The sequence below is a fragment of the Hippoglossus hippoglossus genome, chromosome 13 (assembly GCF_009819705.1).
Source record: "Hippoglossus hippoglossus isolate fHipHip1 chromosome 13, fHipHip1.pri, whole genome shotgun sequence".
Taxonomy (NCBI): Eukaryota; Metazoa; Chordata; class Actinopteri; order Pleuronectiformes; family Pleuronectidae; genus Hippoglossus; species Hippoglossus hippoglossus.
In genome coordinates, this window is record NC_047163.1 from 4,700,716 (window position 1) to 4,724,072 (window position 23,357).

Sequence of the window (23,357 nt, forward strand, 5' to 3'; positions counted from 1 at the left end):
AATGAGACAAAATGCTCTGATAGTTTTTCAATGAAATCATATATAGTGTATTCAGTTAACAACACAACACACACGCACACACACTGGGTCGGTCCCGCCCTCATCTACTCACACAGAGCCACAAAGAGAGTGAAGCTGCCGGAGGTGAAGTGAAAAACCTTTTGGGGTTAAAGGCGTTAAGAATAATATGAAACCAGCCCGTAGCTGCAGCCGAGAGGAGCGGTGCACTTTACCTCCGCTGCTACGACTCCATCCCAACGGAAACTCTGATATCACATTCAATCAGGAAGAAAATCTCTCAAGTTCAGTTTAAGTCGCAACTTATTTGACTCGTTTCATTCAAACCACGTCTCGGGTAAATAACAGCGCAGCCTCTGAAGTGGAAGAGATCATGCGAGCTGTGTGACGATTGTCAGCAAAAGAGAGAAAAATTGAACTTTGGATTAATAATAATTCCCACATCTACCAACGTGTACGTGTACAAACGAGTGTTTTGAGCCCTAACTTTCTCACAGCACGGCGACAATGAGAAGCAAAGAAAAATGTGAGTTTACAGAGTCAGAAGCATCGAGGGTTGAAAATAGGGAAGACCTGCTCAAGTGCGTTCATTGTCTCGTGTTTAAGTGGGGTCAAGAAAGACCACATTGAGTCACGAGCACGGAGCCTCGGCGAAAAAAACACCCGCTCTCAACCCGGCATACCATGCAGTGTCTCTCCCGACACAAAGACAGGCTTTATCCCCCCCCCCAACCTGCACTCAAGGTGCGCTCTCCTGAAACCCTCTTATGAGGTGGACTTGCTTAAAGTCCAATGGGAACGCTCGTTCAGAGCAGAAGAGCTGATGAGGAAACCTAAACTCTGGATCTGACACGGTGCATTAAGGCTTCCGTCTGCTCCAGACAGAAAGATCTGGAGGCGAAGGAAGGAGTGAATAAAAATACTGCACAAATAACACTTAATTGAGGTCAGTGTGATTGAACGCTGCGAGGCTGGGATGGCTTTAGCATAGGTTCCAGATGGCAGGCTGTTATTTCACTGTGCCCTGCTAATGCTGCAGGATTCGATGCTGGTAACCTGAGTGTCCCCTGGGCCCCCCTGGCTCCTCCACTGCACTGAAATCAGGGCCAAGCTCCCGCCGCTGCGACTCTGCAGGTTTACTCAACTTCGAAAGAGGGAGGGGCGGGTGTTTGGATATGGCGGTGGAGGAGGGGTGTGTGTGTGGCGGTGGGGGTGGGGGTGGTGCTGGAACAAAGCATGTTAACACCATCTCTGTGTTTAACAAGTTAGGAAACAAGCAGGGGTTTCCTTCAGTCCCCCATCGGAGGCTGGTTCTTACCTCTCCTCAACAGCAGGAGACAAACCCGGAGTGAACGTTTGTTTTTCTCCCCAGTGCTGCCACACTGGTAAACAGACTGAAATCCTTCTCAAGCTGCTTTCAGACATGCACTGAACTCCGGTGATCGTCCTGGGGCTGAATACCAGAATGCAAATGTCCGAGTAAGAGGCTCCGGACAAGAGTTCTTCCTGCCAGTCCCTCCCCTGAGTAAAAACTCTAGATTATGTCCAAGTAAACTCATGTGAGGATACAAGAATACAGCAGGAGAGAATCTGGAGGATTCACTGCGAGTTACATACTGAATAAAAATACACAAACAAAGATAACAACTTGGAAAGAAGGAGATTTTGAGAGTTTATGCTAATTCCTCCAAGAATTAAAAAGAAACACACAGATCTGCCTATTTAAAAAAAATAAAATAAAGCATTTAAAACCCTCCCACTCATGCAGAGCAATTTCTTTGCTGTGTTAAAATAAAAGCACGTTTCAGAGCCAAGGCCAACGCAGAGAATTCCAGTAACGTTATTTTTGGTTCTTGTCCAAGTATCGGAGAATATCTTCGATGACTCGCTCCGGTGGACGGCCTGTATTGTTTTTTCCTTCTTATAAATTTGCCATCCAATTGAATTAGACTCTAATTTACATTTAAAATATAAACCTTTTCCTCTTACTTCCTATGAAATCACGCAGGGCATAGGCTCCAGCCCCCTGTGGTCATAATTGTAGAAATGTAAAAGACTGGAGATTAGATTAGAAAAATAAAAAAAGACAATTACAGCAACTTGGAGTCAGCACGGCCTTAATTTGAAAAGGGGTAAAGAAATAAGCAGAGCAGCTAAACACCTATAAATAAACTTCCTTATGTTATGTGTATGAAGTTCCTCCACAGTCACCTTCACATCAGACCAGTGGCCCATCATGCTCCCAAATCCCTTGATTGGGAATCAGCCATGAAACCTCTGTTCTATTAAATGCACTCTCACTGAAGGATAATAAATTAAATGCCTTTTTTTTTTCAAGCAACTAGAGTTTAGGTGTCAAGGATACAAAAAAAAATAAGAGAAGATGAAACAAAATCCTCCGCCGCGTGTTTTTTGTGCAATAGAGATGTAAATGAGCAGAAGTGCTTTCAGTGCTGCACACAAAGACGTCCTCCTGAAGACACAATCGTCTCGGAATAATTACTCAGGACAGTTGTACCATAATCTCCGACGTCATAATTATGTGGAACACTGTTACGTATCCTTTATCTCACTGGGTTTCATTCCTATTTGACCTTCAACACGGGATGAAACTTGTTTATCGAGTCCAGGTGGATGCGTCGTTCGCCGGCGTGGAAAACTTCTCAGGTGGATCATCGCTCTTACGCAAAAAAAACCCCAAACCCGTGGTTTCGTAGATCAATAGCCTGCTTAACTGGGGAACCGTGCACACACTGCATCTACCCCAGAAAAAAAAGAAGGGACAAATGGTTCCTGTAACTTCCAAACTCAGCATTCCTAACTTTCTTTTTTGTTGTTTTTTTTTCAAAAGTAAAGTGCGAGCTCGGTATGTTTTCCGGGCACCATTCATATAAAATATAAAAATATGTTCTCTATGAATTACAGTCTCCCATTCACATTTGGATATGCAGGTTATCCTGGTCTCTGGAGAGGCTGCAGTTCTCTGAATGCATCTGCCTTGTTGCCAACTCTGAATATAACTGCGCTCATTCTTAAGACCCACAAGATTCAGGTGATCCAGATTTCTCTTTCCTGTGGCATTTCCAGGACAAAGAGAAGCCGCACTTAACGTGTGTTTTTTTGTAAAGGGAGCTATTTTAATGATTGATTTATAGTGTATAATATTTTACAATGCACAAGCAGATGAGCCACCTCTGTGAGAGGATTTTATAAGCAGGGGATTTTATAGTCTCTTGCCTATTAAAGCTACTTCTTTTACAAGCAGGAGCAGGTCAATGCGAGACGTGGTCTCCTGGCAGAAACAGGCCGGATCACTGTCTCCGCTTGACTGTTGTCTTTTTGTTCTTTAGTTTGTTCTTTAGTTTGTTCTTGAGTTTGTTCTTCATTGTCCCCTTTTATCTCATTATCTTTGTCACAGTGTATTGCTGCTCACAGACATATGCTGAACTTCACAAACGTCATAGTCATTTGCTCCAGATACTTTATGGAACTTTTCCTGCCAGGCCCCTGGTACAATGCCCCTAAAATATCAGAGTGAGCCACGATCCAGCAGGAAAATGTCTGGAGTGTTAACAGTGAGCGAGTAGGCGTGTTAAATATGTAGATAGGTGGAATACACGTAAAACATGCCGACAAAGACTTAAAAATCTCTGTCCAAGCAAGCGTTTTGGTTTTGTATTCATTTTAATCCCCGTCTATACTAACACGCATATCACTTGACCTCTTGCGTGTACTGAGCGTGTGCTTTACTGAGCGTGTGCTGGTCGCGTTAGGATGCATTGTGTTGTGAGTTGCAGCAACAGCAAGATGGCTTCTCCTACTCATGTAAGCAGTTGTATCATCGTAAAATGGAGACTTTTAACTGCACAACAGCTGTTTGCAGAGACAACTGGGTCAGAAACACTTTTAATTGATTATCCATGTTGTGCTCTACTCAGGTGTCCGAGGATAATGCCTCTTGTTTTTTTCCTGGAAGACGTCATGTGATCAGAGCCGGACGAGTCAGCGAAGACTCTGTCATGATCAAAATGACCCAATCAGCAAGCGGTTGTGAGTCTCTACGTTATTTGTTTCTTCAAGCACCTCAAGGTGTCTGTAACAGAGATGATGTATTTTCAAATGAAAACATAGTCGTGTTGATCAAGCCTTGGAAGGACCACAGGACTCAAGATCTGTATCTGCAATTGTTTTTTGGTATTTACATGTTTTCTTAAGGAACAAACTCAGCTGTACCTTATATCAGATCTAAAGAAAAACACTGTTATGCCATGCCCGTTGTTTTCAGGTTAGTTACTGCGGCACTGGAAACGTTGGTAGACACAGATTGTCCCCAGCAGCCCCACAGTACAGCAGCAGTCCTTGAACTGATGTTAGCAAATCAAAATAAATCACAGAGAAATGGAGTTACGAGCAGACAGCAATAAATAATCCCTGCTACGGGTCAAGTCGTGTACCATAGCGCAGCGGTTTCCTCTGCGGTGATATTCTTCGAACTCAGCACAACAGCAGCCTTCCCAGTCATGATCCAAATCACATAAGCTCCTTCATTGTTTCTGCTTGTGTTCAGGCACAGACGGGGAGAGTTAAAAAAAAAAACATTTCAGGCACAGACGGAGCTCCACTTACAGCTACGAAGGCACTGGCCTGGAATACTAAAGGCTTGGAAAGCAAATACAGGTAACTGATGGCTCCGAGTCAAACCAGCACAACTTCAGTCTGCATGCGCGGGACTCACACTTTTCATGTCTTCTCCCGTTTCCCCCTCATTTTCACTTTACGCACTTTAGAGGGAAAAATAAAAAACGTCGTCTTACCATCTGGTTTCTGGGCGGATGCCGTGGTTTTGAGTTTTCTTATACTGCCCTGACCTCAGTTTATTAGAATAAAGAAAGTCACACAAACAATGAATGAATAACTGAACCGTTAATAAATAAAGTTGTGGTTTCCAACTAAATGTGGAAAGATATAATGTCACAGTGATGCTGACATTTGACCTTTTGGATATAAAGAATTATTTCATCCCATTAGACTCTAGTTAAAATGTCTCATAGTTTGCATAATGAATTCTTGATAAATGGTCAAATTAGGGCCCAGTGACCTTGACCCACGACCTTTGTGCACTAAAATCTAATCAGGTCATCCTTCAATTTTAAGTGGAACTTTTAGCATAATTTGTAGTAATTCTCTCCACATGTTACTGAGATATAGAGTTCATGAGAACGGGAAGAACTGACAACCGAGAAAAACGACAACGCCTTCGGGCTCAGCTGTCGTCGGCATGGAGGCATAATTACACATTAAAATGCGGGACTACGTGTGACCTCATCTCGAGTCCTTGATTGATAGATGTCATACCTGCCAGGTTCAGGTCACAGCCTGAAGAGTAAATAAAACTATATGGAGATAATGTGCATTAAAAGCATCTTGGGCTGACCTGTGCAACATGACAACATTTAACACGTTTAAAGTGAAGAGAAAACCCTCTGACAGGTCATGTAATTGGAATAATTCATAACACGCAAACATAAATGATTAGTCAGACACTTTTTTTTTTTTTGCATTGATGATCATGTCCATGCATCAGAGCCGTCACTATTAATTACCATCATTACTGCGATAAGAAACTTTAGTTTTTTGCCAGGACAGCAGATCTACCGGGGCCCAGTTGGTCCGTGCACATTAACGAACACATTCACATGTTTCGCTTCTCCGTCCTGTGCAGTGAGCAAACGGAGAAGAAAATAACCCAGGGAGCATTAGAGGAAGGCAAAAATATCTTGTAAAAAAAAAAGCAAGAAAGCATTTCCAGCAAGTCGTTCATTTTACACAACACAGCATTTGAACAATGAGAAGCCGAGCAATAGAGGCATGAGGCGGTGTGTGGGTGGCACAGTGGGCAAGAGGGACAGACGGAGACGTGCCAGAGCTTTTTTTTCTCCTCCTGATTAAAACCGTTAAAAATAAAAAATCACATACTCGGAAAGTCAGGGGACAAAACTGTAGGATACACAAAAACAAGTTGATCTACTTTCCTCGTCCTTAAAGTTCAACCTGAAGAGCAGGTAGCAGGAAGTCATTGTGAAGAACCTGGATTCAGCGCTGGGTGATGTTAACGCTTCTGGCTGCAAAGTGACATTTTGACAACGGCGTCTCAAACCCGATTCCGTTGGACGTGTTTTTGGGAGCAGTCGGATTCTGACGCTCGTCGGAAAAAACTCTGGCAGCAGCTGAACACGAGGTGACTTGAACTATAGATTCTGTATAAGAATTATGCAACGCGGGAGTCAAGTGAGAGCAAGAGGCTGCCTCACACCGGGTGCAGCCAGTTACACTCCAGTATATGTGACGGGAGTGAAGCGTATCATCCGCGAGTGAGACTGAGCAACGGAAACCAACACAGATAGAAGCTGAGCTAATTGATGTTGTGCGTTGGAAGGTCAAAAATACAGCGTGATGCATATGAAAAAAATAAAGTGGCATCAATAAACTACACACAGCTCACTCATATTTAACAGTCTCCTGGTCTGCCATCCCTCCAGGGGCCGGGGGCTCGTCTATTTTGCAGTGCCGCTGATAGGTTGCACGTATATTTACATATAAAAATCCTATGTGAGACATTAAAGCAGATGCCTCGAACCGAAAAAAGGCGTAAGGGCACACAGGGAAGTCGGTGGGTTTAAACTTCATTGAGCATCTCTGTTGATCGGCGTCGGTAATGCATGCACGCACGCTGTGCCAAGGCCATTACTTATTCGACAGTGCACATGTGCTACATATCAAACGGCAACAAAGTACTGCTCGTAGGATATGTGAAAAATGCAAGCTAGCTGGGAAATTAACAATATGCTCTCTGATCCAAGGATGCACTGCATTAATGTGTAAAAGGTCCCACGCCTATCGAACCACTGAATGGTTACTACGCTCAGTAACGTCCTATGCTGGCAACGTTCAGCTTATTAATATTTTATGTCAAAAGGTCATTCAATGAATCAAAGCATTCAAAAATTTGAACAGACATAAATACGTAGTGGGAACTTTTCAATTTCAGTTTCAAGGTGGAGCATCAAGAGTTTTGTCACCGACTCGGTGTCTGAACCAAATGTGAAAGATGTTCACTCTCTCTCTCTCCTCCGGTTTCTGAGTTATGGCCAGAAAAGAGTTTCTGCAGAACATTGAGACGTCACAGTTAAGTTGACATTTTGACCTTTTACACATAAAATGTCGGCACCTCATCCTCACAACCTGGTACACATTTGAATGGGACTTTCTCATAATTAGCGTATGAATTCTAAATGTGTTCTTGTGAGGCCGGAGTGACCTTGACCTTTCACCTCTGACCACCAAGTTCTAATTGGGTCATCCTTGAGTCCAAATGGGCGGTGGGGCCGGATGTCATGGAATCTCCTGCAGGCGTTCCTGATGTATTACATTCGCATCAAGATGATCCATCTTGAGCTAATTAAATTAGCCAAACTTTTACCGTTCCTGCACGATCACTCAATCACAACTGGACCAAAAGTTGCGAGACACATCCATCCATTAAAGGTTTAAATTTGATATATTTGATTTCACAATCAACACTATTCATCTTGGTTTGAGAATTGTTCCACCACCAAACAACAGAGTTTAAAGTGAGCTTTTACTTGACTGGAAGGAAAAACAAGATTTCACCTCCTGCACTTTAACAACTCTCAGTGAGATACAAGTTAGAAATAACCCTGACAAAAGATGGAAATGTTTCCACGTCCCTGAAAATGTCACGTTCTTCAATTTTATTCTATTTACGAAAACATTGAGTCCGAAGCAATTTGCTTTATATTTTCAACGAGGTTGTCACAATATGCCGTGTCCACGAATAAAGGCTGTTATTGTTACGTGATGTGTCCTCTATTAAAGAGTTGAACTAAATAATACGCAGGACCTCAGGCTTTCCCAAAAATTGCCCATTTAGATGCATTCACTGACAAAAATGATGTGGGGGGGGGGAGAGGCAGTGATTGTCAGTAACAGTGTTTTTGAAGTGTCTCCTGCTCCGACTCTGTTCTACTTTAGACACAGAGGTAGAAATTAGACACAAGTTAAAAAGCTGCCTTTTCTCTGTGTGTCTGAGTCGTCACCGCTTTTATTTTCCTCAGTTACACAAATATAAACACACACAGACACACAAGCATTGCACTGTGACTCTTTGTGAACAGCTGGCTGTATTTCAAAATGGGCATCTGCGCTGTTATATTGAACAGAACAAGCTTGGTTCATGAGATTGACTTTGTTTTCAGATAACGAAGTGATAAAATCAAAGAAACAGAAAACAGTGACAGGACGAGTGTTAGTTGCTAACAAATATATTTTAGTATTTGACAAGAAAACCATTCACTAATTTAAAAAAGAATAGCTCTTGTTTTTTAAACTCCTGCAGCTACAACACAAAAACGTTAAATTAGAAATGAAATTCAGCCAATGTGAGCATGTCTAAGCATGAAAAAACGAATTTTCTTAATATTTAGAGAATAAACAAAGCAGAAAATGTGCGTTTATATTTACATTTTACGTAAAAAGTAGATTTTCTTTGTTCAAAATCTAAATGAATGGGTTGTTATTGTGTTTTCTTTCTATTTCTACTTAATATATATACATTTTATAATTTATTTGGTTAAACTGGAAAACATCAAGCCTCCATTACATTTCTCCGTCACAATCATCCAGCTCTGCATCACATGTGATATTTACGTTCTTCCAGGCACCTCAGTAGTTTCTGGGGCTTCAGCAGAGCAGTGGAGGAACTGATCCAGTGACTCACTCACTTTTTACCGCCCGGCCTCTGCTTTTTGCTTCCTCTTTATTGCTCCCTCTGCATATATGTACGTCTCACATCAGAACCTGGCAGCCGGAGTTTGAGAACCGACTTATCATATATACGACCGTAATGTTGTTTTTCCACGGGCACGATATTCTACACTTCACCACCGTACCTACTTCTAGTAACTCGACATCCTCCTGCCTTCTTTTTCTTTTTTTTTATGTGGAAACAACTGCAGTGTTGTCTCTGCACTGAAATCACAGTCGCTCGTTGCCTGACACAGTTCCGGGGCCTCAGCCTGATGAATATCCACCATTAGGGAATCCACTATAATTATAGAGGTGAGACAGGGTTCACTAGGTCCTGATATTCAACGCTTTCACATTCTTTCTAAATACTATAACAAACATGTCCATCTCCAACAGCTCAATATATCCGAGGATGGGACATATCACATGACCCCATCACTCCTGTTCCAGCGTCTTTACACTGGCTCCCTGTATGTTTTAGAATTGACTTCTATTGACTTTTAGTATTTTTACGAGCCGTACATTGAGATCCTGAGGAAATCAGGTTTTGAATCCCTTGTTAAAACATACTTTTATTGGAGATCCTTTCCTAATTCAACCTGAATTTTAATTCTATTTTATTGAATTTTTCATTTAAAAGATTGTTATGTCCTCTCAAATGAATATTGTCTTTTAATATTTGTGATCTGTGATCATTTCTGCTCTGTAAATAAACTTATTATAAAGTTATCATGACACGTTGCTCTACTTGACACACAAGCCTTTGTATTCAATATAAAACCCAGTTTGATTACACTGAACACTTGGAATTATTCCTGTATTTTTGGTGTGGTTACGCGCTGTGTGTAATCCCGAATAGAACGTTGGCTTTTACCGACAACTTGTCAACATAAATATTCCCTGAGCCCTTTAATATCCCCGCTCGACCCGCTGTGTATTTAGCTGTCACGATTCACCGGGGCTCTTCACATCCATCCGCAGACGGATCGCAAATACATGCTGTGGTCAAGTTGTATCACTCACTGGGACAGCTCTGGCAGATGATGCAGAAATGAGTCACCTACAGAGAGCAATATAAGCAATTTTCGACTACATGCAAACCACATTAGCACGGAAGCTTCTGGAAATTAATGGAGCACAATAATGGAACCTAAACATGCCGTCTGTGATTCAAATATTAATATAAAAATGCATAGAGGTGCACTGCTTTACATGTTGTTATCTTATCTTTTGCCTTTCAACTAAAAATGTAGCAATCTAATCTCAGGCCACAGGGATTACAGGAAATCCAAGAACCCAAAAAGGATTTTTGTCAACTAATTAACACCGTCAACCTCATCTTGAATCTCAAATAAAAACGCTTCACATCAAAGCTGCTCAATTTTACACCTTACCACACAGGACTTATCTCCTCGCTGGTGTGAAATGCCATTAATACAAAATACTTCAGAAACAGAAAAGCAAGAGAGAGAGAAAGAGGCTCCTGCTCAACGGCTGCCCGGCTGTAAACATGTCTGTAGATAGTGTTTATTCTTTGGATAAGAGAAAATCATGTGTCCACATACAATGTATAGTGGTGACGCTGGGGGGGAAGAACTAACCAGGCCGTCATACACCATTAAAGACAATTTGCCTTTGGTGCATAAATATTTAAATAAGATGGGAAAGAAATGTAGAAAGAATGTATAGATGCGTGTGAACTGAGAGAGATTATTGCATTTCATTGGCTTTAGGTTTTCATTAGCGATGGTAAATCTCTTCTTCTGGGGAAACTAACTGTTTTGGTTCATACAGATGGACTTTAGATTGGAGGATGTTGAGAATGTATCTTGCTGAGGCCTAACGAGCTGATAATTGTATATTGGAGAATCGAAAAAAATGCCTATTAATTATTAAAACGTTAATTCCAAACCGTAATGTATTCAGTTGATTTACTTTCACTACTTTTCTTTGGCTCAAACACATGATTACTGCACATTCCAGAAACAAAGCCAGTGTTGACGTACTACTACCCAGAAGCAACAAACAATAAGAGACGACAAATTAATTTAATCCTCTGCCAAGGATAATCCCATAGATTTTAAACCCACACAACTCGCAGCCAGACCACAGTAAACAAACTGGAGGTTGTGTTCTTCTGGAACAACAGCATCACCACTTGAATACTTTAATGGTCGACTTCGCTAGAAATGTATTGGCACCAAACAACCGTTGGTGTAATACTGTCACGCAATTTGAAGAAAATGTTAAATGCATGTACTAATACACAGGGAGATAATGACAACCTCCAAATCCAAAAGATAGACTACATCTCAACAGGCGGAAATTCTTCCATCAATATAACAATATCCAAATTGTATATGCGGTTATATACAATTCTTAAATAGTTGTGTGTATTTGAATTTGTTGTTCAGAGTAAACAATATCTGCATGTAATATAGTTTGTAAAATAAATACCAACAAAGCTCTGTGCTGCTGCCTGGAAGCGTTTGGGTTGAATTTGATTGATCCTGATTCTCGTTGCTGGTTCATATTGATCCAACGTTTCAATCCCAACGTGGTAAAACAAGGTCAAATGCTTGGATAACAAATATATAAATACTTTTAAAGGCTGACCGATCACTCGCAAAGTACATTCACTGGTAGTTACATACAATACAAATGTATGATACACAGACATTTAAATATTCAAATATTAATCAAGATCAATCTCAGGCAAGATAATTAAATTATTAAACAACTACTATTATTTTGGACGTTTGGTGACAAACACGTGAATCACTGTGTTCAAATTCAAGATAACATTTGAAAGTATCCTCAACCCTGCTGCCAGGAAAGCAAAACAAATATATATATAAAGTACATAACAATTTCAAGTGTATTATTTCTTAAGATACGTGTCAAAATATATACGAATTTGATCTACGTACTTTCTACCCAGTGTTAATATGAAAGTATTTCATTATGTGGCGATGTTAAACTAAATAAATAAAACCCAGCAGGGGTATTGTTTATCGTGTCAGAGTTTTGTAAGGAAGAGGTCAGCAGCCTCAGCTTCCATTTTCAGTGACGGCATTTCATATTTGAAAAATGAGGCCTGTCACTAAATGTCACCTTACCGCCTCTTTGTCATCTCATCATTCTTTTCACAACTTGTCACGGCGAAGCCCAGTTTGTGACACGAGCAAACTGTTAGCTTCTTCCCAGGCAGGCTAGTGGGCTTTATTAATATTTATAGAATAACAGCTTAAGGCCAGCCCCCTTGAGAGCTATCACTCCGCTTTGCTGCCAAACACTCGCAAAATATATTGACAACTGCTTTTCAGCACCGCTCTTCCCCCTGAAACCCTCCGTGTGCAGGTGTGCAGCAGCAGCAGGTTTTTAAACAATGTGCCGGCTTATTCTGCATGAACAAGGGAGAAACCTTTACCCCCCCCACTCGATTTAACGACTTGCACGGAACCTGATGTCATTCACACACAGACTTGAAAAGGACATTTTAACAGAGCTGGGACTGAAACGTCTTGTTGCTGGATGAGGAAAAACAGGCATAATGATGATGTCACGTCAAAAAAACAGTTTGCAGCACTAGTTTTCTACTGCACAGACTGAAACTTCTCGTGTCACTCGTCCCCCCCCTTTTTCGAACATAAACAGTTATAAATCTGGCCCCTGACGCGAAGTGACATGCACATGGACGTAATCAAAGAGGGGAAAATGTTCCTTCCTGTGACAGGATCTGATTGCCGTGGATTAGTGAGACAGAGACTACCGACCGCAAAATTATTTCATCACTCTTTCGGCAAACTAAATGCTTCCAGAAGCGTCCTGATGGCTACGGGCAGACTATACTCATCCAATAATGTCGTGGTTAGTGGAGTGGGTCCACAAAGAATACTTTGGTTGTCAATTCAACTTGTTTGCCTCGTTGGCTTTAAAAGTTCGGGAGATTTTTTTAAATTTTTTTTTAACTAGTTTTTTGTCTAAGCTCTTAAACTCTTAAAATGTTGTTCTCAAGTCAAATCCTTATACTTTGGGAGAGTAGCTGGTATTTCATCTTAGAGACGTCCACTGAATTACCATTAAAATTCTAATCACACTGAAAACAATATCTGTGGATGTCTGACTTGGAAAGGAGGCAAAACTCTGCAAATTCAGAAGCCTGTGAAATTTCTTCAGTGCAATTTTGTGAGACAGATGCCGACAGGGAGCTGATTCCAACCTTAATAAAACACAACTCTGCTCTGAATGTTTTAATGTCTTCGAGCATCGTCCCTTTAATGTCGTCCTAATTTGTATCCTTTAAAAAAACGCCTCTGTCACGGCGATGACAAACTCACAGCAGCAAATTAGCTCGGGTTCTGACAGGAGCGCAGCGCTGTGAAGTTAAACCTGTAATAGTGCAGGGTCAGATTCTAGAAGCCCCCCCCCAGTCAGGCCTGAATGAATGGCAGAGGATGAATTTCATGATGCCTCCTTTGTCCTGCTGAACAAACTCGTTGTCCAGTTCAAACAGGTTTAAAAAGTAATGTGTAAAACAATGTACATCAACAGAAACGTCTGGCCCAGTTTTAAATAGTCAATATATAACGTGATGATTATTACAAACATTTATGTGCTTTTTTTGTTGCATCAAACTAATGAGAAAAGCAAGAAATCTATAAGAGTCTATTTAAAAAATTGGCCGATATGAGCATTTGCATTTAGGTTAACATTTGTTTCACAGAATAAAAGCTGCAGAAAAGATGTGAATTCATCTTTGTTCTACTTGAAAAAAAATCTTCAAACTCTTAACTGAAGCTCTTTATATTTGGCTGTATTTCTTCTTATTTATCATTATTTATAACAAAGTTTACAATTAAACCGTAAAATATCAAGACTCACTTACATTTCAACACCTTAGGAATCATTGCCAAAATTATTTTAAATACATATACTGTATATATACTGTTTTTATTACACACTCAGGCTTTAAACATCATGGTATTTCCGAGACCTGTCAAAGTATTTTGAATACAAAACATCAAATTCCTTTTTCTTTTTTTTTTTACTGCAAGCCACCAAACCTCCAACCAGTCTCTGATTTTCCTACATCAGCAACAACTCCCTCAAAGATTATGAGATAAGATCTAATATTCATGTCGTGAGCTACCAGGATGTGCAGTAAACAAAGGCACAGCTCTGTATCAAATCAGCAGTTTCATAAGCTGCCAACACTCCCCTATAAAAGTCCCCCACGCTGCGTGAGACATAAATAAGGTCCGATAGCGCCGAAGCAATGTCATCATTCAAAACATTACACTGCTATATTGACCACGGCCGTACAGTAGACGCTTGCTTTTCCAACTGTAAACCACTGGGGTTTAATTACCTGCAAATTAACTGCTGTTTCACAATCTTGCATAAGATTATCCTGGCCATGATGAAATGCCACCAGGGAGGCTGTGCTGTTGGTGGGGGTGGGGGGGGGTGGTGTGTGGGTTCGAAGAAGCAGAAAATATAAGATACCACATTGTTAGTGTGATCGCTGCACGGACTGTGATTCCTGTCGCCCCCTCGTAATGTGACCTTCAAACAGTCTGGACGTCTGATTGTTCAACACGAAGTTGAAGTTCCATCATTGATTTACTGGCCTTTTTAGAAATCTGCTGTCCATAAGTGAAGCAGGCCACAGTACACACACACACACACACACACACACACACACACACACACACACACACACACACATCAACAACAACTTGAGTGTGGCAATTTTCTGCAGTGCATTTAACTCTGGTGGTGTAAAACACATTGACCCGACAGTTGGACGGAGTGAGTCTGTGAACAGTAGTTTGCAGCAGTTTGAAATGGTCAGCCTCAATTTCGCTCCATCAGTGGACAGTTTTTAGTGCGCGATGGGCAATCAAGCACCGAGATCTGTTGGGTCAGCAAAGCCAAATCTGCTCTATTACTGAAAAACGGTTTGATGGCACATTTATTTATTTTTTAAAGCATTTTTTTGTTGTTTGGGATTTCAGGCTTCAGGTGAGAGATTTTTAGCAAAACCTGCAGACACCAGAAAGAGTTTTCATTAGCCGCACTCGCAGGATTATAATCTAGTTTCCCCTTATCGACATTCTCAGTATCTTCCTGGGACACTTTTGAAGGGGATGCGCAGAAACAACGTTACGTAAACATGAGTGGGACGAAACTATGTGCTCTGTGTAATGTAGGAGGGAGAGAGAGCATAACATCAAAACCACAAGCTAGCATTGTTACAACAGGAGGATTTCTAGAGTAAATCCACCGACATAACAAGAGGATCCAGACTCTGATGATGACTCAGTAGCAACTGAAAAGCAGAATTCCCCTCAAGAGGTCTAGAGAAACAAGAAAAGATGTATCTGTGTTGGTGTTTGTGCAACACACCAACAAACATTGCTACAGTCAGCTTTGTTAGATTCCCACAACACTCATCATTTCATTTCTTTCAAGCCTGTCATTCTTCAGGACCTAATCACACAGGATTCAGTTTTTGCAATGAGGCCTCCAGCAGTTTTCTTTGGGAATAAACCTTTATTGCAGGAGCACCGAATGCCTCGAGTTCAACTCAGAGCAGAAAAACACACCCATCCTTTTAAGGGTTCCCCCCCCCTCATTGTCCAGTCTGATGAACCAAGAGGCGAGTCTGCATTGGACCCGACGATCCTGCAGGAGAATCCAGCGCTGGAGTTTTGTGACTGAACAGAAAAAACAGGAGGCCTGGAGGCAATTTAGTGCAGCACTTCAAATTTCGGCGTAAGTTGTTTTCATTAATTTAAGCTGCAGTTAAGTGGTAGCATGCAGGTCATGGTTTCTGTTAGGCTAACGTTAGCTCACTTTCACTGTCAACATTCCACGTCTCTGCAGAAAAGCGGCAAAAACTATCTGAAGAAAAATTGTAGCTATTAGGAGCAGATTGTCAAAGTTTCAAACGCTCATCGTAGAGTAGGCCTTCAACCTTCCATTAACCAGGTGGCGCTCCTGGACCAGGTACTTCCCCCATTTACGTTTCCTCTTTCTGAGGGTCTCACGTCCCCACATACATCTCAGGTTCCCTGCTTCCAATGTATTAAATTGGGAACAGCCTTCCACCCTCAGTGCCCCTCACCTGTAGCCTTTATATTTAAAGAGCAACGTACGGATCTATGAGTTCACTTGTGGGCTTCAGCAAAACAGGCAACACGGAGCTTCTTGCACTTTTCAACCTTCCTTCCTTCCTCCGTGGAAAGCGTCTGATCGGTTCCTGTTGTTCACTCCTGAACATGCTCGTCTGAGAGCATCTGAGAATACGTGGATATGCCAAGAGACAGCATTTGCACCACTAAGTGCACCTGGTCCTATAAAGTGGCCTCATATTATTACAACCATGCAAGGCAACCATCAGTTCTAATGACCCTCTCGAGATGGCTGCTTATCCCATTTCTAGTCCAGAACCATGTTTAAAAGTAGGAAGGAGCTGCCGTCGGTCGAAGGCCTCCTCACGCTCCCTGCACATGTTAACCTCCTTTAATCTAAGAAAAATAATCAATGATGAGAGACACAACCTTGTATTAGATGCTAAAAGGAAATATGTCTTTCATGCTGCACACCAGGTAACTCACTGTGCTTTTATTTTGCAGCCCTGTACTGAAAGTGCCAGCTTTAGGAATTTCCTAAATGAAGTTTTCTTTTTTCTGTTTTAACGCCGTGGGGGATTCTAGGGGAATTCTAAGGCTGTGAGAGCATCTACCTTACAAAGTGCATCTACAGCTTCTTTAACCACTGTTCACTTTTCATTTTAACAACTGCCCCTCTCTCCGCTCACATCGGAAAGTCAGCCCCATGTGTTCCAACTAATTTGCTTTCTTTGGAGCTCGGCTAGTTATCTCGTGTTTGCCAGCGAGACCTCACATGCTGACACATCCACCTAAAAGGCTTTCTCCCCATTGAAATGCAGAAAATGGGATTTTTTATTCATACACCTGAGGGAATATCTTTTTATGATTATTATTTTACACACCCAACTGTCATAATTACGTGCATTCCCTGAGTAAGTGTTGTGTCGTGAATTTCTGATCTGAGTGTGTCGCCTGCAGAAGCAGGGAACAGACAGCCAGAGGCAGAGTTGCAGCTAATGACAACGATATATTTCTTTAACAACCTCTGATTGTTTGTTTCTTCCTCTTTAATAAATGAAATCAAGTGTTTGGAGACAAAAAAAAAATCATTCTTAATTTCCTTAGATGAAATAAAAGAAAGGGTCTTGCAGGTCGGGAGCAGTTTTACTTTGAAAAAAAAAAAAACTGGGTCCTCTGTAACATACACGTAGGACGGTTTGCATTATTAATGTAAGAGATGCAGGATTAATGCATGAAGTGGGATTCTGAACAATGGCCTTCACCGTAGATGGGCTCTCAACTCAACTTGGCCCCAGTCTACTCCGAGGAAGACGGTTTTCCTGCTCGGTGAAACGTTCTAAATCTTTCTGGAATATAGGAAAACTTTTAAGAAAAACCAGAGCCTATGCTGCAGCACCGGGGCGGACAAGGACATATCAAAGTGGACGATGTAAGGATAATGAGCACCACACCTGCGGGATTGTCGTTAGCTCCCGTAGAAATGAGAGTCATCCTAAAAATTGCTACATGTGTACTCTGAAATGTGGGACACAAAGGGGAGTCTGTTGCCCTGCTCCCTGGAGGAGAAACACTAGCCTGCGTCTGGGGGCTCAAGTGCATAATTTCAACCCCCACCTCGTTTCTCAAGTACTTTGTTCGAGTGATTCTGACGTGCCGAGCACCAAACAGGTGTAAGATTCCACTTCTTTGAAAAGTGGATTGGATAGTTTTAGGGAAAACAGCTAAAAAACACGCAGGGATACAGAGAATGGGCGGATACATAACATTATGATTACGGCTGTTAATCAGGTTTGTTTCAGATCTCAGAACCTCAACCGGAGATCAAATGTTGTTTTCGTTCCCTTTCATATCTGTAAGTGAATCTTCTACAAAAAACAAATGAATCACTTCCTTCTCCCAGAGAATTTGGCTTTGTTTACTTTCTGATATGGGCCCAAATGCATAGAAGTCAGCCCAGCGCTGTTATAGCGTTAATACAGCAAAGTCAAGTTCCTGCTTTGTGTTTTGTTTGGAGCTAAAAACATCAAGGCGAAATTGACTGGGGACCTCGCTGCGGTACGTCCATAGATTTTTTAAAAAGGTTTTCAAGATGCTTGTCACTTTGACTTTTTTTGATTCACCATCACAAGAAACCAAGGAAGCTTTCTGAAAGCAGTAACACACACAAATGTCATTCTACTCTCAAACCCAGGTCGGGTCAACACTGGCAGCAAAAACAAGCTGTTTCCAGACGTGGCACTTAACTCTGAAGTTACTCCGTATTTTCTCCGCATGCGTGAACGCAAATGTCCGAGTGAGAGGCTCCACAGTTTCTGCAGACTTTCTCCACCTGGCCGCCAAGTATAAAGTCCGTAGAAATTCAGGAGAAGTGGAAGGGAGCTTCTAACGTGCGACAAACGCACAAATTAAAAAAACTAAAAGAAAACAAATATCTCCCTGTGAAAAAGAAGCGGCGACACACACGTCGAAGATATCAAGAGAGTTGGCGCTGATCTCTGCAGCCGAGTTAAAACGTCACTTCCTGTCTCTGTCTGCTGCGCCACCATCTCGCCCGAGTAACGCGGAGGATTTGTTGCTGTTGTGAACGCGTCTGTGCAGAAAACCTCCTGCTGTGTGAAAGGTAAACTGCTGTAACATTCACTGCTTGTCCAATTAGAACGATCCAGCACGTAAAGCACTAATTCCCCCCCCCCCCGCTCACCCTTCTCACCCTTCTCACCCTCATGTCTCTTCTCTCAACCCAACCGGTCGAGGCAGACGTCGCTAAACTGACTGTAGCCAATAACTTAAGAGACACAACTACAAATAATTCACAGTCCACATGTTGCAATGTATTTAAAAGCCCATTTACAACATGATTCTTAAGAGGTACATTAACACAACCTCCCCCAACGTCCCCATGTTTACTGTCCCTCAACTGTGCTGCCTTCTAGTGGACGCATTGCTTGTCCCCATTTCAACTTAAAGGACGCACGGACGCAGTTTCAGCAACACGGTCTGAAACGGATGTGTCTCTTTTCATACAGGCAGCAAATATGAGCCTTTGGTATTTCTAATTTATAAGACATTCCTCTCCACTGCTTCCTGCTCATTGTGGAAACTGTTTCTCTTTAAAAAAAAACATTTCAGGGTCTTTCACCTTAATTGAATTTTAAACACCTCGAGATTATATATATTTTATGAATTTGCCATTGAAATGAAAATACAAAAGTAGGTTGTAGATGTAAATCTGAGGTTCGTGTACATATTTCTATCTACGGCAGCCATACGCATAAAACTGAGCTACGAAGAATAGCTGCTCTGCCACTGTCCGTTGGTCACTTGGTAACACCGCATGCTTCTGAATTCTGCAGTGTCCTCGACTCATCACACAAAGTCTGGAGCTGTCCTGTCAACATTAGAAAAAAAAAAAAATGAGGGGGCTGCGAGTGTGAGTGAGAGAGTGAGTGAGAGAGTGAGTGAGTGAGAGAGAGAGACAAAGGGAGGGAGAGGGAGAAGGAATGTGGTGCCCAGCTTTCATGTCCAATAAAGTGGTGTAATTGTGACAGCTACCCATTAGTTCTGTGTGTGATAAATCACAAGATGACAGACTGCAGCTTCAACTAAACATAATGCTCGGGGCTAGAAAATCCACCTTTTTCGCTGCACTCAGTGCGGCTGCATTGGGAAAAAAGAAAAAGCGAGGTATAGGTATGGATCACAGATTAACAGGAAAAACTGAGATGCATAATTCATGTGTCAATATTAACCTGACACAGCCATCAACTGGATTTCAAGGTTTTCTGCTGAACAAATCATTTTTCTTTTCAATGATCGTGGCGTCGTTTCTATAGTTGTGAAGAAAATACTCTCCAGCATCCACAGTATCCATTTCCCTCATATGCAGTGCCCCCCCCCCCCCCCCCCCCCCCCCCCCCCCCCTAGATGACCGTGCAGTCTCTCACAACAATTATTACTTGAAATACACGATCTCCCCGTGGACAACTCCAGGGGGACGGAGGCATTTCATTGTTTCCTCTCTGTCATCGTTCTGCCCCCGTACACTGCCGACGTTAGTTCAAACACAACAATCGCTTATGGAACGTAACGAGGTCCAACTGCAACTTACATGTCATCCTTCTTCCTCTCCCCTTCGGAGAATAGCTGTTTCAGGCTCACAATGAAACGGCGACGACAAAGGGCGAGAAGACGAGCAACAGATTTTTCATTTTGTGACCAGGGAGGGGGGGTTGCTTACCCCCCCTTATCATGCAGAGAACTTGTGCCGAGGCTGCTTCTCTGAGCTCATCAGCACGACAAAGAGGAGCCGGGAGAACACAGCCTTGTTCTACAAAGGTTAACCTCAACGGGACCTAACAACTCCAGACTTCTCATTTGATGCCTCAGCCAAACACTTGCCATGAGAGGACAGAGGGGCCCTGGATTCCCCTGGATTTAACCTCTAATATCTGGGGTCACGGATCCTACCACGGCCAATGGTGCAAACTCCCCCCCCCCACACACACACACACACACACACCTCAAACACATGCACACACACCCACACAGTTGTTTCTTGATTGTCTGGATGTCTGCAGCACGTCCTGGGAACAGCCTCACTACTAGAACACACTCAAAAATAAATCTTGCTTCTCTTTAATTCATAATCACTGTGTTTATTTTGTGTCAAAACCTAATCTCGAGTACCAGAGCAATTCTTGCAAATTAACTCCCAGTTAATTAAGAGGAAAAAGTTGACTTTTTGAGAGACTTTTATGAGATTTGGCTTTAAAAGGTGTCATGTTCTCCTCGACCTCACTCTGACTCTTAGCAGACTTTAGTTAATTACCGGATAAATTCTCCACTAATAATTTGAATTAGCGTGATTAAGCTTCAGCTAAAAATGTACTTCCACTATGTCAATCCTCAGAAGAGAGTGTGTGTGTGTGTGTGTGTGTGTGTGTGTGTGTGTGTGTGTGTGTGTGTGTGTGTGTGTGGAGATTTACAACTTGCCCCAATGAGTGTGGAGCTGGTCTATAAGCCGTGTGCAGGGGCCCCCAACAATGACTCCCAGGGGTCCTACTCACGCTTTTTTTTACTCCCCGGGTCTCAAATGTTTGTGAGCTGCTGAACATTCAAACAAACTGCTTTCTTAATTTACTTCATTAATTCGATTGTGGGGCCATGTGATGACGCAGTTTATTTTTTGAAGGCTTTGTCTCATAAATTTAACAGGACAGAAAAGGGAGAAGAAAAATCCAAATCCCATTGTGATGACTTTAAAATTTAATTTGATGTGACTCAAAATAGAGCTTTAGTGAGTTAATCATTCATTTTTTTGTTTTTTTAATGTGGACATTTTTTAGTATTTAATGGGACTTTTTGCTTGGATTTTTTTTGTTTTTTCCTCGCATCACAATTGAAAAACTATGAGATGCACACTTTACCCTGAGCCTCGATCCATTTTGAACAAGACCAGCAGAAAACCCACAAACCACTGTGGTGCTGCAACCACACTACAACACACAGGGGCTACAGGACAAAGTTGAATATGGATTCTCCTTTTTTATCTTTTTCAAAGCGATAGAAAGAAAACAAGGGGGGGGGGGGGATGAACTAAATCTCAACCATAACAAATCTACACTTCCTCGCAGAGCCCTTTAAATTAAAACAACGGGGGGGGGGAACTCGCAGCTCACACATCGAGAAAACACAGGGTTTGTTGCATGCACTCGCAGCAGAGGCACTTTAACCCACCTATAAAATTCAGGAAGCGAGTCTTCATCCGTTATTCATGCACCTATCCCACCTCGTTGAGGACAAGCTGCAGACGGTCCCTGCTCGTGCTGGGGAGGGGGTGGGGGGGGGGGGGGACCAGCGGTCAACGATGTGACTTTTTTCACCGCCTCGGTGCGAGACGTGAGACAACAAACCTTCCCCCTGAAAAAGCTGCAGGGAAGCCGAGGTGCAGGTAGGCTGAGCCCCCCCCCCCTCCGTGCACGAAGCGACGCGCACATCCCCACCGGAGGAACAACACGCTGCAGGTTTTTATAAAAGACACAAAAAAACCCGAGAAAATGCAAAACACAGGAATAAACGTAACACGAGTTTATGCTCCTCGTGCTGCAGCTGCGAGATGATGCCTGCGTGCAAGATGTTTTTTTTTTTTTTGTATCTTCCTCCCTCATGCAAAAACTGAATAATCGCAATAAAAATAAATAAAAATGAAGCTCACCATTCTGCAGAAACATCCAATGTAGCAGGGGCCTGTCCCGATGGAAATTCACCAATGTTAACGTGGCCTCCTCCTCGTCCGCTAAAAAAAAAAATCCCTTATGCTTCTCCTGCGCCTCCGTCCTCCCTCTTCCTCCCTCCGCCTGGGTTTGATAGTACCCGGAGTATCGCGCACGACACGGTGCGATCGGGGAGGAAGAAGCAAAAAAATCCTCCTCCTCCTCCTCCTGCTGCTGCTCCTCTTCCTCCTCCTCTTCTTCTTCTTCCGAGGTGCTGTTTCTGTCAGGAGAGGCTCACATGGAGCAGAGAGGCAGCCGTCCAAAGGTGCGCAGTAACACGCACACGCCTAACTGAGCGTCGTGGAAATCCTCCGGGAAGAAGTGGAACGGACCCGGGGAGACGAGGTGACACGCCGGCCGATGCGAGCTGAATGACGGGCTGCTGCTGCTGCTGCTGCTGCTGCTCCTCCTGCTCCTCCTGCTCCTCCTGCTGCTGCTGGTGCGTCCCTCACGATTTACAGTGGAGTTTGTGGAGCAGGGGACGTGCGGCTGTGCGTGGTCGCCCCCTTCGGTACCAGGGTATAGTCCCATGCTCACTGAACACTGCTGCCGACAGGGTTTCACATGTGGTTTTAGTGGAGGTTTGCAAACACATTTACACATATTATCAGGTATATTTCACAGGTTTATCACTATAAAATAAACAGCGAGAATATATTCATACTGTCATTTTGTCCTCTCATGAACCCACACTCTTTATAATTCATAAATAATCTGTCTTTGACTTCATATTTCATGTTTTGCACAATGTTACTGTGTAACAACTCATAATCAATTCAAATTAGGAGTATTGCATATTGTAAATGTGTCCTGTCATTAAACCACAATCAATATAATCTATATAATCTATAATCTGTCTTTGACTTCATATTTCATGTTCTGTTCAGTTCATGTTTTGCACAATATTCCTAATAAATAAGTCAAAATCGATTAAAATTTGTGTTACATGCTGTAATCGTGTCTTCGCATGAATCCACAATCAATATAATCGATACAAAATCTGTCTTTGACTTCATATTTCATGTTTTGCACAATATTACTAACAAATAAGTCAAATTCAATTAAAATGAGGCGTGTTACATGCTGTAACTGTGTCCGA

General features: G+C 42.3%; 1 protein-coding gene across 13 annotated transcripts in view; it reads right to left on the bottom strand.

The window, feature by feature from the left end:
- tenm4 (teneurin transmembrane protein 4) overlaps nucleotides 1–22,786 on the bottom strand; it is a 158,210-nt gene extending 135,424 nt beyond the window's left edge. For all 13 annotated transcript variants that reach the window (XM_034604130.1, XM_034604128.1, XM_034604133.1 and 10 more), the window contains exon 1: nucleotides 22,201–22,786. The gene's annotated coding sequence lies outside the window, so the exon portion shown is untranslated. The remainder of the gene's footprint in view (nucleotides 1–22,200) is intronic.
- Nucleotides 22,787–23,357: the final 571 nt, after the last annotated feature.